We start from the raw sequence: 14,040 nt of genomic DNA, 5'->3' as shown, positions 1-14,040 counted from the left end.
GATTGTTTTAGAATGGTGCTGATTGTGGAGCTGAACATAGCATTTTGGTGATGCAGTTTGCTTCATGTAGGTGCTTTGAGACATGTTTGCTGGGTGAAACAGCCACTTGAGCAATTTTTTTTTGGCACAGACCTTAAGAACCATTTGAACAGGTAATTCTTAAAAAAATAATAAATAAGGAGGTTCATAAAAACAATTTGATAATTGACATTTCTAATAAAAATAGTAGGATTAATTAATATATGTGTATGACAATTAGGACAATCTTTATAAATCCAGTTGTCATTTTTCAAGGAATAAATGGAATTGAGAAAACTAGGTTCAGCATCATACCATGTGAGAAAACTGCATTTCTTTTATTTTCCAATGAAATAAGCATAGTGGCAACATATGGTATAAGTGTTTAATCAGGTTCTAGTATTTTCTAGAATAATCAATCCTCTATTGCAAAATGGCTGTTAGAAAAATATATTTTGCTGTGGAATTTAGCAATAATATATATATATATAAATTACCTGAAATTGAAAAACTGGATAGTTATTAGAATGTACTGAGGGATACAGTTAGTCGATATACCATCATTTAAGCAAATCGTGCTGTAAGTTATTTTTTCATCACAGTAAAAATACAATGGAAAAATAAAAGTTATGGAATATGGCTACATAGGGTTTCATTATTTATTTATTTTATTAATAATTAGGTCTTAATTAGAGTAAAGAATGATGCAATGTTTTTGATAACACATTTCATTTCATTTATTATTGTGGGGCCACCAAGATCAAAATAATTTCAAATTGTTTATTTTCCAACCTGTTTTTAAACAGGATTTTGTTCTTTGTAATTAGTAATTTTTATTTATATTTAATGGGTGATGCAATGGTTGAAATAATGTGTTCCTTTAATTATGAGATAATAGACAAGGTAATAAAAAGGAATTAACTGTGGTTTATACTCTGTATTCTATGTAATGTGATCTAAATAATGAAACAATTGCAATATAACAGCCATAGTATTGATTAAAAATAGTGGTCAATATTTTTTATAAATGAAATACTTAATCCCATACAATTACAACATCACTACTGATATAGATGTAAGGCCCACATAACTTTGCAGACAATATAAGAGAGCACTGCCATATTTCAAAAGAACTACACTTCCATTATTTTTAACCATTGAGTTTTCTGAACTATTTCTTAGGGATAAATGCTACATTATTAATGCCAGATTAACAGGTGAAATGACTAAAGTTGATATGTTAGTGTGTCACAAATGAAATCTAGGATTTTTTATGTACAGCAGTAGGCCAATCAGCCAATCATTAGGCCAAAATGGAAATGGTGTTGCATTGTAGTCTTATGACAAGACTATATGAAAGTCTGAAAATGACATAATTATTATTACTATTATTAGCATTACTAGCCATCTAGATTGCAAGCTTGTAATTATGATTGTCCTATTTTAGGTATTTAATTTCTTTAGATTGGTGTGACAGGTTCATATTAAAAATAGCTTAAAATAAGGCCTTTTGCAAATATTTTGATCGGTTGCTTAAATCTCTTTATATTTTCCCAAACTAAAATTTCTTAATAAGAAATACACTTCTTCTCAGACTACAAAATCGAACTGTTTAAATTTCTCATCTAACTGAGACCATTATATACTTACTATAGTACTATAGTGCTTAATATTTCTCCATTGTTTCATTTATTTCTATGATTAGAATTCTTATAGGTTATGTTCTGTATATAGTTATATTCTCCATGGGTAGTGGAACACCAGATTGTGTGGATATGGTCATTCAGGAGACTAAAGGTAATCTATTAAAACCTCATCATCCAGAGAGAGAGAGAGGGGGGGGGAGGGAGAGAGAGAGAGAGAGAAGGAGGGACGGAGGGAGGAAGGAAGGAAGGAATATTTGTCCAGTGTCTAAGGCAAACGTGTTGACACACTTGTAACTGTGATCGAACTTGTAACTCTAATATAGTTACACCCAAATGCTAATTTTACTTCTTTGCCTTTTAAAGGTATGGTATAACCAATTGTACCAGGGGTGTCAAACTTGCAACATCACGTGACATGTCATGACATATTGCGTCTTTTTTCCCCATTGCTGGCAATGGGGTGGGCATGGTTTTGCCATGATGCATCTGGCCCGTGGGCCGGCAGTTTAACACCCCTGAATTATACCAATGTCCAAGTAAGATGGTAAACTGAGAACATTTGGGAAATTTTAAAAATGAACTTCATAGTAGGTATAGTTTACCAATCTATTCTGGTGAATGCTATGGTATACTATGTTGCTGAAAATTAGTTGATTCATTTTGAAAACAAGAATGAGAACTGTACATCACTTATATTATAAGTGATCCGAATTTCCAAGCTTCTATATAACTATATGCAGGGCTTTTTTTGTCATAGAACGCCCAGAATGGAGTTCTGGCACCTTTTTTGGATGGAACCTTGTAGGGTAGGCAAGGCTGGTAGGTTGTATGACGTGTGTGAGTTCCAGCACCTTTTTTTTTTTTTTTACAAAAAAAGCACTGATTATATATAACCCTTGATGTACTTAGAAGAAACTCAGCACAATATCCTTTTCCTTCTCACTCTCTTTTCTTTCCTATACTCTTCCTGGACTGAACATAAAAAGTGGGCAAGAATGCTGTGATTGACTTGAAGTAAAAATGTTGTCCAGCAAAAAGCATCATAAACTGCAGTCACATGACTATGGGATGCTGCAAATGGTGACAAATGCAGGTCGGTTGCCAAGTGTCCAAAATGAAATCAGATGACCATGGCCCAGAGGGATGTATATCAGAACTTCACATCTGAATCATAATTATCTTTTGGGGTATGCGTTGTAACTTTAAATGGTCGCTAAGTGACTAGACTACCTGTATTGAAAGGGGGAAATGGCTTCTTGGAGGTAATTTCATCTGGTAGTCTTGCCAATTTCATCTGGTAGTCTTGCCATTTCTATATTCCAGAAGTCAGCATAGGCAACATTTATCTTTGAAAGGAGGTTTAGAAAATGATATTCAACTGATTGCTGCTGTGAAGTTAATAAAAATCAGTGAATGTTGCCTATGCTAAAAACAGCAATTTGGGTTCCAAACCTAAATTGACAACCAGTCCAAAATGGATTCACATAAGCCGTTTCATTCAGGAAAACTAACTGGATTACAAGGTAAGGACCTTAGATAGTATCTTAGAAATTTGATAATAATTATGTAAATCAAACAGGTGGAAAAAAATCAGAGAAGAATACCATAATCTTTGCTTTTAACATAGTTTTAAAGAAAGAAGAATAACATCCAGGTAGATAATTCTGATATTAAGTTCAGCTCTGTTTTTCTTTTAAATCCGAATCAGGATAAGCCATGGACAGCCAAATGCACTGTTTTTGAATGCAGTGGTACAGAGAATGAGGAACAGTGAGTTGAAGCTGATACTTAAAGTTGAATGATACCTAATTCTAAGGGAAGTAGGAGAATGTCCTTTTTGGATGAAACTTCATGCTTCTACAGCAGTAATTCTCAAACATTTTGATTTCAGGAGCCCTTTACATCCTTCAAATTATTGAAGACCCCAAAGAGATTTACTTTATGTAGGGTAGGTTTATCAATACTTACTGTATTAGAAATTAGAACTGAGAGATTTAAATTATTTATTTGATTTCATGGACTTTCTGAGTCTCAAAGACTCCTAGGGGTTCCTAGACCATAATTTGAGAAGAATTGTTCTACAGCATTGATGGTGAACCTTTGGGACAAGGTAGTCCATGGTGTTACAAATTAAGAAATGCCTAATTTGACTCTGCTGTGTATCATCCTCCCCCCCCCACACACAACAAAAACAATTCTGTCTTTTCTCTCCCCCTCCCTTCAGCCTGCATCTAGGCCACACTGAATATCAGCCCTCCATTGTAGCCTGAAGGCTGGCATTGAAGTAGAGACCCATGCCTTAACTTCAGCCCTAGAGCCACTCCTGCCACTTAAAAAAGGCTGCCTCAATGCCTCATGCTTATGAGCCTTGGGGGAAATGGTGCAATTGCCCTCGCAGCCCAACACTCCTTAGGATCTACTTGAGGATCCTTTACTTTTAGTTGCTCTGATATTTCTGCTGAGGCTTCCCTGGGTCACACAAAACCTTCATTCTTGAAGCAGCTTTGGAAAATGCTCTCCAGTAGCCTCCAAAAACCATATGAAAGCACACCCCCTTTTTGTACAATTTTCAGGACTTCTGGAGGATCATGTCCTTCTCTGGAAGGTTCTGGAGGCTGTGTAAGGAGAATCCTTATTTTTGCATGACCTATGCAGCCTTTGAAAATTGCATTAGAATAGAGCATGCTATCAGGAATAGTTGCTGGGGTTGGTGAATGCTAGTATGTCAACCAAAATGTTGTGGCATGTTATTTATGACATGTGTCATAGGTTCCTCATCACTCTTGTATAAGAACATGTTTGCAGTCTGGAAGTGCTTATTAATATGGCATTGACACAGTAGGATTGCAGTGTAATAGTTGTATCACCTGTAGCTTGATTGGGCCATTTCGGGATTAGTTTGGTTTACAAGAACAATTGGGATCCTGTTGTAATTTGTGAAGTCACATGACCATACTAGTTAGGGACAGTTCCAGCAATCTTGGGTGTCATAATTCAGTGAGGACTACATGGGTCATTAAGTAAAACTTCATGTGACTATGGTTTCCAATTTCCTGCTAGTTTCTCCATTGACTTTGCTTGTGGGAAGTTGGAAAGAGATATTGGAAATAGCAGTCATGTGACTTTGCTGCAGTATCATAATTATGAGCCAGGCCTTGACTACCCAGTTCATGATCATGTAATTACAGAAATGCTGCAATGGCCATAACTCTAGTACTAGTTGTAACTGCTACTCGTTCAGCATCATTGTAAATTTGAACATACATGTCCTTTTGACCAATTAACTGATTGTGAATCAGTCTAAATTGGGCATCAAACCGTGTCATGTGGTGTGTTGCAACGTATCGCGACTTTTTTCCCCTTGCTAGAACTAGGGTGGGCGCTGCTTCCGTGTGACGAATCTTTCCCATGGGCCGACAGTTTGACACCCCTGGTCTAAAGGAAATGATCAGCCAGTGCAGATTACTCAAATAGCCTAAAAAATGCACAAGTTGTCCCAGCCAGCAGATCCCTGCAACAGGGCAGCCAGACATGGTCCTCTCTCACTGCTGCTTTTGCCCAAAGTGCCTGGCACAATTTCAGAAGCAACATTGAATATGGAGCAAAGGAGCAGACAGAGTTCCCAAAAGTTGGCAGGGCTTGCCTTGAAAGGGCAGGCAAGGAGAGAAAGCAGAAGAAAGGATGGCCAATAAATAAGTTACATAATCTGGAGAAACCAAAGGAAAATACTAATGGAACTACTGTCTGCTCAGCAAGGAAAAAAGAAAAGCTGACTTAATGGCTCTTATTGACAGTCAGCTTCCTAAAATCTAGAATATATCAACCTATATATGAATTTTTTTTTAAAAAAAATCAGTCTGTAACTGAATAAAATACTGACATTGTGTTAATAAGGAAATGTTCCCTTGCTAAAGGACTACATATTTCACAGTAAAAACAAAAATCTTAACTAATTTGTTCAGTATCTCTTCATTTTTGAGTCATGAAATTTTTTTATCAAAGTTTGGAAAGGCTTCATTGCCTCTTCTTGTGTAGCACTTAAGATTATTTTACATTGTTAGTCCAATTAAGTTACAATATAAATCAGGGGTGCCAAACTGCTGGCCCACGGGCCGGACGCGTCAACCGGAAGCCGTGCCCACCCCATTACTGGCAATGGCAAAACTGTCCTGATATGTTGCGCGGCGTCATGTGACGTCGCAAGTTTGACATGTCTGATATAAATTGATCATGGAAGCACTACTTTTACTGTTTGCCACTTTGATGTGACTCCTTAGTAGTTTTCTAACTATCTCTGAACTTTAACAGTTTTGTAACAATTCTGCTACTGAGCAGTGTCTTCTCTACAGCAATTTCTCTCTGTATTGTATTGGTACTTTATATTGTTTCCCACAGATTCATAACTTCAACACAGGAGTTAGCCTATGTTAAGACAAAAAAGGAAAATATTTCATTACTAGGTCTGAGTAATATCATCAGTGCTTTGATGGTGGTATCTAATCTGGTAATGAAATATCTGGAGGAAAACAGCCAAGCTCAGCGAACATCAAGAATCCAACAATTCATCCCAGACTAAATATATTACTTACTACTAAAAGGTCAGATCTATTATTTTGTTAAATAACCTGAAATGATACATTTTTAAAATATTTTTGAATATTTTGTTGTATTGCTTTGTTGCTTTTATAATGCTTCCCAGATAATCACCAGTGAGCAATAGTATAAAACAAAGAGTTTCCTTTATGTTGATATCCATATTAAATACAATATAGACTTACATTGCTGGTTAAAAAATTTTTGAATTTTCAAAATATCTGCATAAATATGAACTAAAATGCAATTTGTCCTCTGCACAAGTCCTAAATCTGTATAAGTGCATTTTCAATCATTAGCTAACATTGCATTGAATTCAGTAATAATTTCACATTTGTGCTGTTATCTGACCTGTTTTATTTTTCAGCTAGCTCTAGAATGAAACATCCTAATTACAAAACTGCAGTGTTCAAAGAATGCATGTTATGCATTTAGTAATGTTCATTAGAAAATAATCACTCTATTCTTGTTTTAAGGATTTAATATTTTGAACTATATATATTCAAAGCTTTTGGACTGCTTTTGATTAAATATCAACACTTAAGTTCTGAAATATAATTTTGCTTATAATTCATCAAAAACTTCGCTTTAATTTCTAAAATTAAATTAGGAAAAAATGGACATAATATATTTAAAGAAACTTATGTCTGGTTTGCCAGTGCCTGAAAATGGATTCTTCCAAATGTTAGGTGAAAATAGTCTGGCCTGTTTGCTCAGTGAGAATGCAGAGGTCTTGTATAATCCGATTTCAATCAGCTCACACTAATCACTACTGATAGTTGCAAAATTTAGCCTGGATCTGCTTTTGTAATCTAGATAGACAGAAGTGAAAGGAAAGAACGGATGCAAAAGGAAGGAAATAGAGAGTCTGATTTTTCAGTTTTTGCTTTGTCTTCTGGGGCTTCTCTTGAAAACAAGTCCTATTGGTTGTTAGGTTACCAGCCTTTTCATTGTGGAGATACATCAACAACAGGTGCACAGTGAGGCAGCAGCAGTCCTTGTAAAGGAAAATGTGCAGGAGGTAGCAACAGGTATATACAACTGCTTATATTACATTATTTATGGAAACGGAGATCTTAATTCTTTTTATATGTCAGTTGTATCCTGAAATTCAGAAATATTTAAGTTAAGCAATAAATCCTACTGGAAGCCAATTTTATTAAGCTCTGAAGACTATTTGATTTTAGCATTTATTTTGTAAATCTTGGGTAAGTTAAATTTCAGAGATTTTATTAATCTGGTACAGTATATTTTGAGCCTAGTAAAAAATAAACTTCAACAAGTTTTTGTTTCTAATTTTTTAAAATTTGCTTTATCAACTTTTGGGATACCTAAAAACATACAAAAAATCAAGTTTGTGTGTTTAGTTTTCAATTTTCTTGATGGGATGAAATATTAAGAAGAAAAACGATTTTCTAAATTGTTCTTTTGTTTGATGTTACCTGTTCCTGCATCATCTTGGCTAAAAGACTTTATACATTTGGATAAGAGAAACATTTGAAACCTGATTTTCCATGCTGGTGGAGTTGTTGCTGGTCATCTCAGCTCTGCATGTTGCCATGCTAAAAACGCCAAAGGGTAAAAATGTATCTTGGGTAAGTAGAAAAAGCATACCAAGAATATTATTCTAAATGTGTATTGCTAAACAAATACTGGTGAATAAAGAATCATTATATAAATATAGCTTTTTATCTTCGTTATATAATTAGGTTTATTCAAAAGCTCAGTTCTAGAATTGTGTGTGCGTGTGAAATCATTTTGTGTATCTTTCTATGCAAAAGAAAGATGTATATCTCTTCATATTTTATGCTAACTATTCATTGTGAAATAGTATCCAAATGGTTTGACATTTTGATAGATTTTGTTGATGAATATATACCCATTTACATTTGTTGGTAAACTAACTTTCTTGGCCTAATAGCTTTGTTAGTTTTAAAGTTTGCTCATAATTCTTTACCTGCTATGGTTTAGGGTTGGTTGTCTTTTAAAGTACTGTTATTGTTGAAAAAGTAGACTTGCAAATAGCAACTATATTTTGTCTCTTAATTTAATCATTCTTTGTAAATAAATGTTATATACATTTATTGTATATAACATATACAAAAAATAGTGCTGTAGAGATAATTCATACAATATATAGATTACCTGCCTATATTTGGTATTGTCCTGCCCTGACCAGCGATATATATAATTTTATATGGTGCGGTTTTGAGCAAACATACCTAAAGTGTAAAATGCATTGCTTCCAATAACTGTATTTCTATCCTAGAAGTATGTCTCCTCCCTCACTATTTGAATCATACATCTATGCTGTAGTTTGCATAATAGAATATTAAAGTTTTTCATATTTTCCAGTCATGTAGTCAACTGTGGGGCATCTGCTTGCATTTAGACCATTTTTGAACTATTTTAGACCAGAATATGTATTGACAACATAATAAATAGAGCAGCCAGGCAATGCAATCCTGTTTCAGGAGTAACAAGCACTTCAAATATTGAAACTTGGTATCAATTAAACAGTAGTGTAGCTTCTTTTAGTCTGTTCCCTAAGAAGCATAAAAAATGATTTGTAGATGAGGGAACTCTTATTAATAGCTGTCTATTCTTTCACCGTAAATCATGTGTTGCTTATCTTTATCATCATAGTTGCCCTCTTTTTTACATTAGGATTATTAGACTGTGTTCAATACTGCTAATTAATATTAGGTTGCATACATACAGTAAGGACATTCTGTGAAAGTTCTAATGCTTCTAACAATAGGTACATTGTTAAGAAGGCTGTACTATATTCAGTTGTCTTTTTTGTATTGCAATAATGGCAAAGATATAGAAATGGTGCATTAGGGGTATGTGTGAATGTGTATATATTGATCGTATTGGTAATTTCAGTAGTTTACACATAGCATTTCTGTTTATATCTTATTTTTACTATATTTAAAAAATAGCAGAGATTAAATTTTAGGTTTTCTAGCAATAAGTAGATCTTTACTCCTGAGTTTCATACTAAATTGTAATATTTGGTATACAAGAAGCCCACTTGTAAATTTGACTATGCCTACTTATGTTTCTAAAAATATTCCAAATTATAAGGGCCAATCATATAACTAAATAATAATTGGGATTGTGTTGAGAAGTAAATATATGAGAGTGCACATGAATTTGAAATGGATGAATTAGATACAGACTTGAGTTTTGTACTCCAGTTTCCCAGAAAGAAAAGTTAATCTGTTTATATAACTGCAGAAATTGCACTCTTGATTGCATGCATATTTTTCTCCTCCTTTAATTTCAGTTATGGAGGACTACCAAAATTTGATGATTTGAAACTTTATAAATAATTTATAAGAGGTTTTTTTACCTGATGTTTGTTGCACTGTTATCATTCTTTATTTTTCTGGGCATGATTATGCTCTTTAGAGTACAGGGACATACATTTTTTTCAGCTCAAGAATCACATGCATTTTGGATGATATTCTTATTGGTAGTCTGGGCCAAATACAGAAGTGCCAGGATCAAGGTAAAATGATTTAGTTTAAAAACAATTTATCAGTCAGACAAATTAAAATAATTTTGTAATTTTGGCTTCCTACTGGGGGCTTTTCAAGGGTATCACTTTCTGTGGGCATGTTTAACCCTGCACTCAGATTGTGCTGTCAGTTATTTTTAATACAACTAGAATGTGTAAGATTGTGAAGGAAAAATTAAGCCCTCAATCAGAATTTTTCCACTGATTCAGAAAGATACCTGTTTTGCATAAATCTCCACCAGTTTTGCAGTTAGAGTTAAGGATGTGTTTATGAAATGGTTAAGGACACAGAATATACATACAGTTCTTAGAGATCCCCAGAAAATGATGTGTTGAATGGTAGGGCATTTTTTCCCCTGCCGAAAAACTGCTGACTCTGCTGCCAAAAGCCAAATTTCTTTGGCAGCATGCTCCCCAGATTTGAATGGGATTAACAAGGATTGACCCACAACATCCCTCAGATGACCATGTACTTGCTTGGGAAGAGAAATCTAGAGTGACAGGAGAGTTGGGTCTCAATCTTTTTCAGTTGCTGCCTTGTATTTTTAGGTGCCCCTCTGTTTTTAATGTCAAAGTTATTTGTTAATAGCCTGGCTGAATGCTGATTTGCTTTATATCTTTTTGCTTGATTACAAATGTAAATTTTCTTCATCTTATTTTGGGTTTCAAAATATTTTTTCATTCACCACAAGGAAAAAATGAGGGCTTTTTTTCCCTTTGCAATGAAAGTGGTTCAATTTGATTTATACTGGATTTTTACTCTAAGGATTTTGTATTTTACTAGTATTTCTAAAAGGACTGTAGTAACTGTGAGAGGGATCTTGGATGCCAGTGGACAACCACTAAATGTGAGCCAGCAGTGTGCTGCAGCTGCCAAAAAAGCCAGCACAGTTCTAGGCTGCATTAACAGAGGGATAGAATCAAGATCATGTGAAGTGTTAATACCACTTTATAGTGCCTTGGTAAGGCCACACTTGGAATACTACATCCAATTTTGGTCACCACAATATAAAAAAGATGTTGAGGCTCTAAAAAACAATGCAGAGAAGAGCAACAAAGATGATCAGGGAACTGGAGGCTAAAGCATATAAAGAACTGCAAATTGGTTATATCTAATTTAAACATGATAGTAATGTTCCAGGGGTTGCCACAAAAAAAGAGGGAGTCAAGCTATTCTCCAAAGCAGGGCTTTTCAACCAGTGGTACGTTTATCACCTGTGGTACATTGGCACCTGGCAGGTGGTACGTGACCATCCTAGAAAAGTGGTAGTAGGGGAGGGGAATGAGCTGAACCGGTGGCCGTACTGCACAAGCCTGAGCAAGAGATGGCTAGAGCTGCAGGGATGTCAGGGCTCAGCGGAGGCGCCAGGATCAGCGCTTCTTCGGGGCTTTCAAGGGTCAGTAGAAGCGCCAGGATCAGCACTTCTTTGGGGCTGTCAGGGCTTAGCGAAAGCACCAGGATCAGTGCTTCTTCGGGGCTGTCAGGGCTCAGCGGAAGCACCAGGATCAGTGCCAGGCTCCAGCTGGAGCTCGGCACTGATCCTGGCGCTTTGCTGAGCCCAGAAGAAGCGCTGATCAGCTGGAATGTTGTAGCATCTCCAGGGTCTTGTGATTTACATTCAGATGCTTGGCAACTTATTCATATTTATGATGGTCACAGTGTCCAAGGGTCATGTGAAGTGACCAAAACCTGCTGCAACCACCCAGCAGATAGGGGGGAATAAAAAACACCCCCACCCCACCCCCACTGCCAATCCTCAACAGAAATGCTCACAACAATGAAAACCTTGGACAGGAGGAAGAGCGCTGCTGGGCGGGCAGGCAGTTGTCTTGCTCGGCTGTGGTTGGGGGGGCACTTTTTTCAGTGCCATTGTAACTTCGAACAGTCACTAAACTAATTGTTGTAAGTCGAGGACTACCTGTGCTTCATCACTTTTTTCCTCCTTTTGTTTTGGTCATCAAGTTTTTGACACCTTGCTAGGCGACTGGTGGTACTCGTATATTGCCATATCCTAAAAGTGGTACAATGGGTGAAAAGGTTGAAAAGCCCTGCTCCGAAGCACCTGAAGGCAGGACAAAAGCAACGGATAGAAACTAATCAAGGAGAGAAGCAATCTAGAACTAAGAAGAAATTTCCTGACAGTTAGAACAATGGAACAGCTTGCCTCCAGAATTGGTGAATGCTCCAACACTAGAAGTTTTTAAGAAGAGAATGGATAACCGTTTGTCTGAAATGGTATAGGGTTTCCTGCCTGACCAGGGAGTTGGACTAGATGACCTCCAAGGCCCTTTCCAACTCTGTTATTCTATTCTGTTCTGTTCTATTCTAACTCAATTGCTTCATTTTATTTTATTTTATTTTATTTTATTTTATTTGTGTGTCTCTCTCTGTGTATCTTATTTTTAAAAAGATGGGAGATTTCTCCCTTTTTCCCCATTTACTCTGCTGTGAGAATCATTTTCTAGGCTTCTTCTGTGGTTATTTTGTTATGAACATGTACTCACAAGCTGCTGTTTAGACGTAGAGTTAAATAAAGAGGCTAAGGGCACATTCCAGCTTTGTCAGGCTTTCCCTTTTCAGACTTGAACCTTGATTTTGAGAGTCATTGGCCCTTTTTCATAAGCTTGGGTGGGAGTAGATAGCATAGTCATCCGTGCATTCTATGGAGGAAAAGAAAAGTAGTTTGAAAGGGAGATATATAGACAACAGGATGCTGAACAGACTTTTGGAAATTGAAAGAGGCATCTTGGTCCAGGAGTGAGGGGAAGTATCAGAAAGAAACTCAGAGTAATTAGGCTAGATGTAAGTTCTGGTGGAATATTGCTTTGTCAAGCTTTCAAGATTCATTACATTAACCAACTAGCAATAAAAATCTTTCCAGAAATCCAAGTGGTTCTTGTTTGCTGAGTAGCCACCTTTTGACAGTTGAATTACTTTTAGTGTTAGAACGTATTTTCTAATACTGAACTGGAATCTACTTAGCTGTAATTTAAAACCATAGTTTTGCAGTATATATTTTGGAATGAGAGAAAAGGCCTTGAGTTCTGTGACATCTCTTAGACATTTGAAGAGTGTAGCCTATCTCCTTAGTTGTTCTTCTCTAGTCATTGAGGACTTCAGTTTTGTGGGATTTTTTTAAAGCATTGTATTTATATGGGTCCAGTCAGACTAGTTTCTTCAGTTCTCTAATATGCAATTCATTTGATTCTGCAGATTCAAACTTGCCCACGGTAGAATGGTATTCCCTGATATTTCTATTGGTTACAACCTTCAGTCCTGCCTTTTTTATCCTGATGTTAATAATTTCCTGAGGGAACATATACTTTTTTATTGCAGAAACTAAACCAAAATAGAAGGTGGATTAATTTTGCCTTTCCTTCGCTACACGCTAACATTTTACCATCCTTATTCAGCAGAAGTATACTTTTGTTACTACTGTTACTACTGTACTACTGTTAATAATTTCCTGAGGGAACATATACTTTTTTATTGCAGAAACTAAACCAAAATAGGAGGTGGATTAATTTTGCCTTTCCTTCGCTACACGCTAACATTTTACCATCCTCATTCAGCAGAAGTATACTTTTTTTCCTTTTGCCTTTATTTTAAAATATCTGAAAAACATTGTTTTTTTGTTTGGTATCGTTCACTGATTTCACCTCATATTCAGCTCCTAGCTATTTGTGTGTATCCTTTTGTTGTGATCTGGCTTCCTTTTAATTTTTGTATATGTCTTTCATCAAGCATGTATTGGTAGGAACTCGATAAAAGAATACTAAAGAAAGCTAAGATCCAACATTTAGTGTCATTATCAGTAGACAAATGCTACTTTAGAGATTGTTCTCTCATATAAGGGTAATGCACTTAAATCCCTCACCTTTTTAAATCAAAGTTATCACCTATATTATTGTTGTGATTCAGGGTCAGCCTGTGGGTTCGGCATTTGGGTCGGATGATTCAGAGGAGGAGGAGGGGGGTGTTGGAGAGGTTGCTGAGGGGGTTGGAGAGCTTGCTGATGAGAGCCCTCAGCCAGGCCCCTCCCACCTGGTCACGACGCAGACCCAGCTGTGTGAGCCTGACAGCGTGGATGAAGATGACCCACAGCTGGCCCTGTTCAAGGATGCCCGACGCAGGAGGCAGTCAATCAGGAGTAAACAGAGGAAGGCAATGGGGCACCTCGGAAGGAGGCAGAGAGAAGCCACGCCCTGAACTGTATAAAAGGGGAATGTGTAGGAGGGCTGGTTTGCTGAAGGCAA

General features: G+C 36.3%; 1 protein-coding gene across 5 annotated transcripts in view; it reads left to right on the top strand.

Moving 5' to 3' along the window:
* CACNB2 (calcium voltage-gated channel auxiliary subunit beta 2) overlaps window positions 1-14,040 on the top strand; it is a gene marked incomplete at its 5' end in the record, with an annotated part of 213,102 nt that overhangs the window by 70,770 nt on the left and 128,292 nt on the right. The window lies entirely within an intron of this gene.

Source organism: Vipera berus (genome assembly GCF_964194415.1).
Source record: "Vipera berus genome assembly, chromosome: Z".
Classification (NCBI taxonomy): Eukaryota; Metazoa; Chordata; class Lepidosauria; order Squamata; family Viperidae; genus Vipera; species Vipera berus.
The sequence above is the reverse complement of the archived record's forward strand: the minus strand, read 5'-3'. Positions and strand labels throughout refer to the sequence as shown.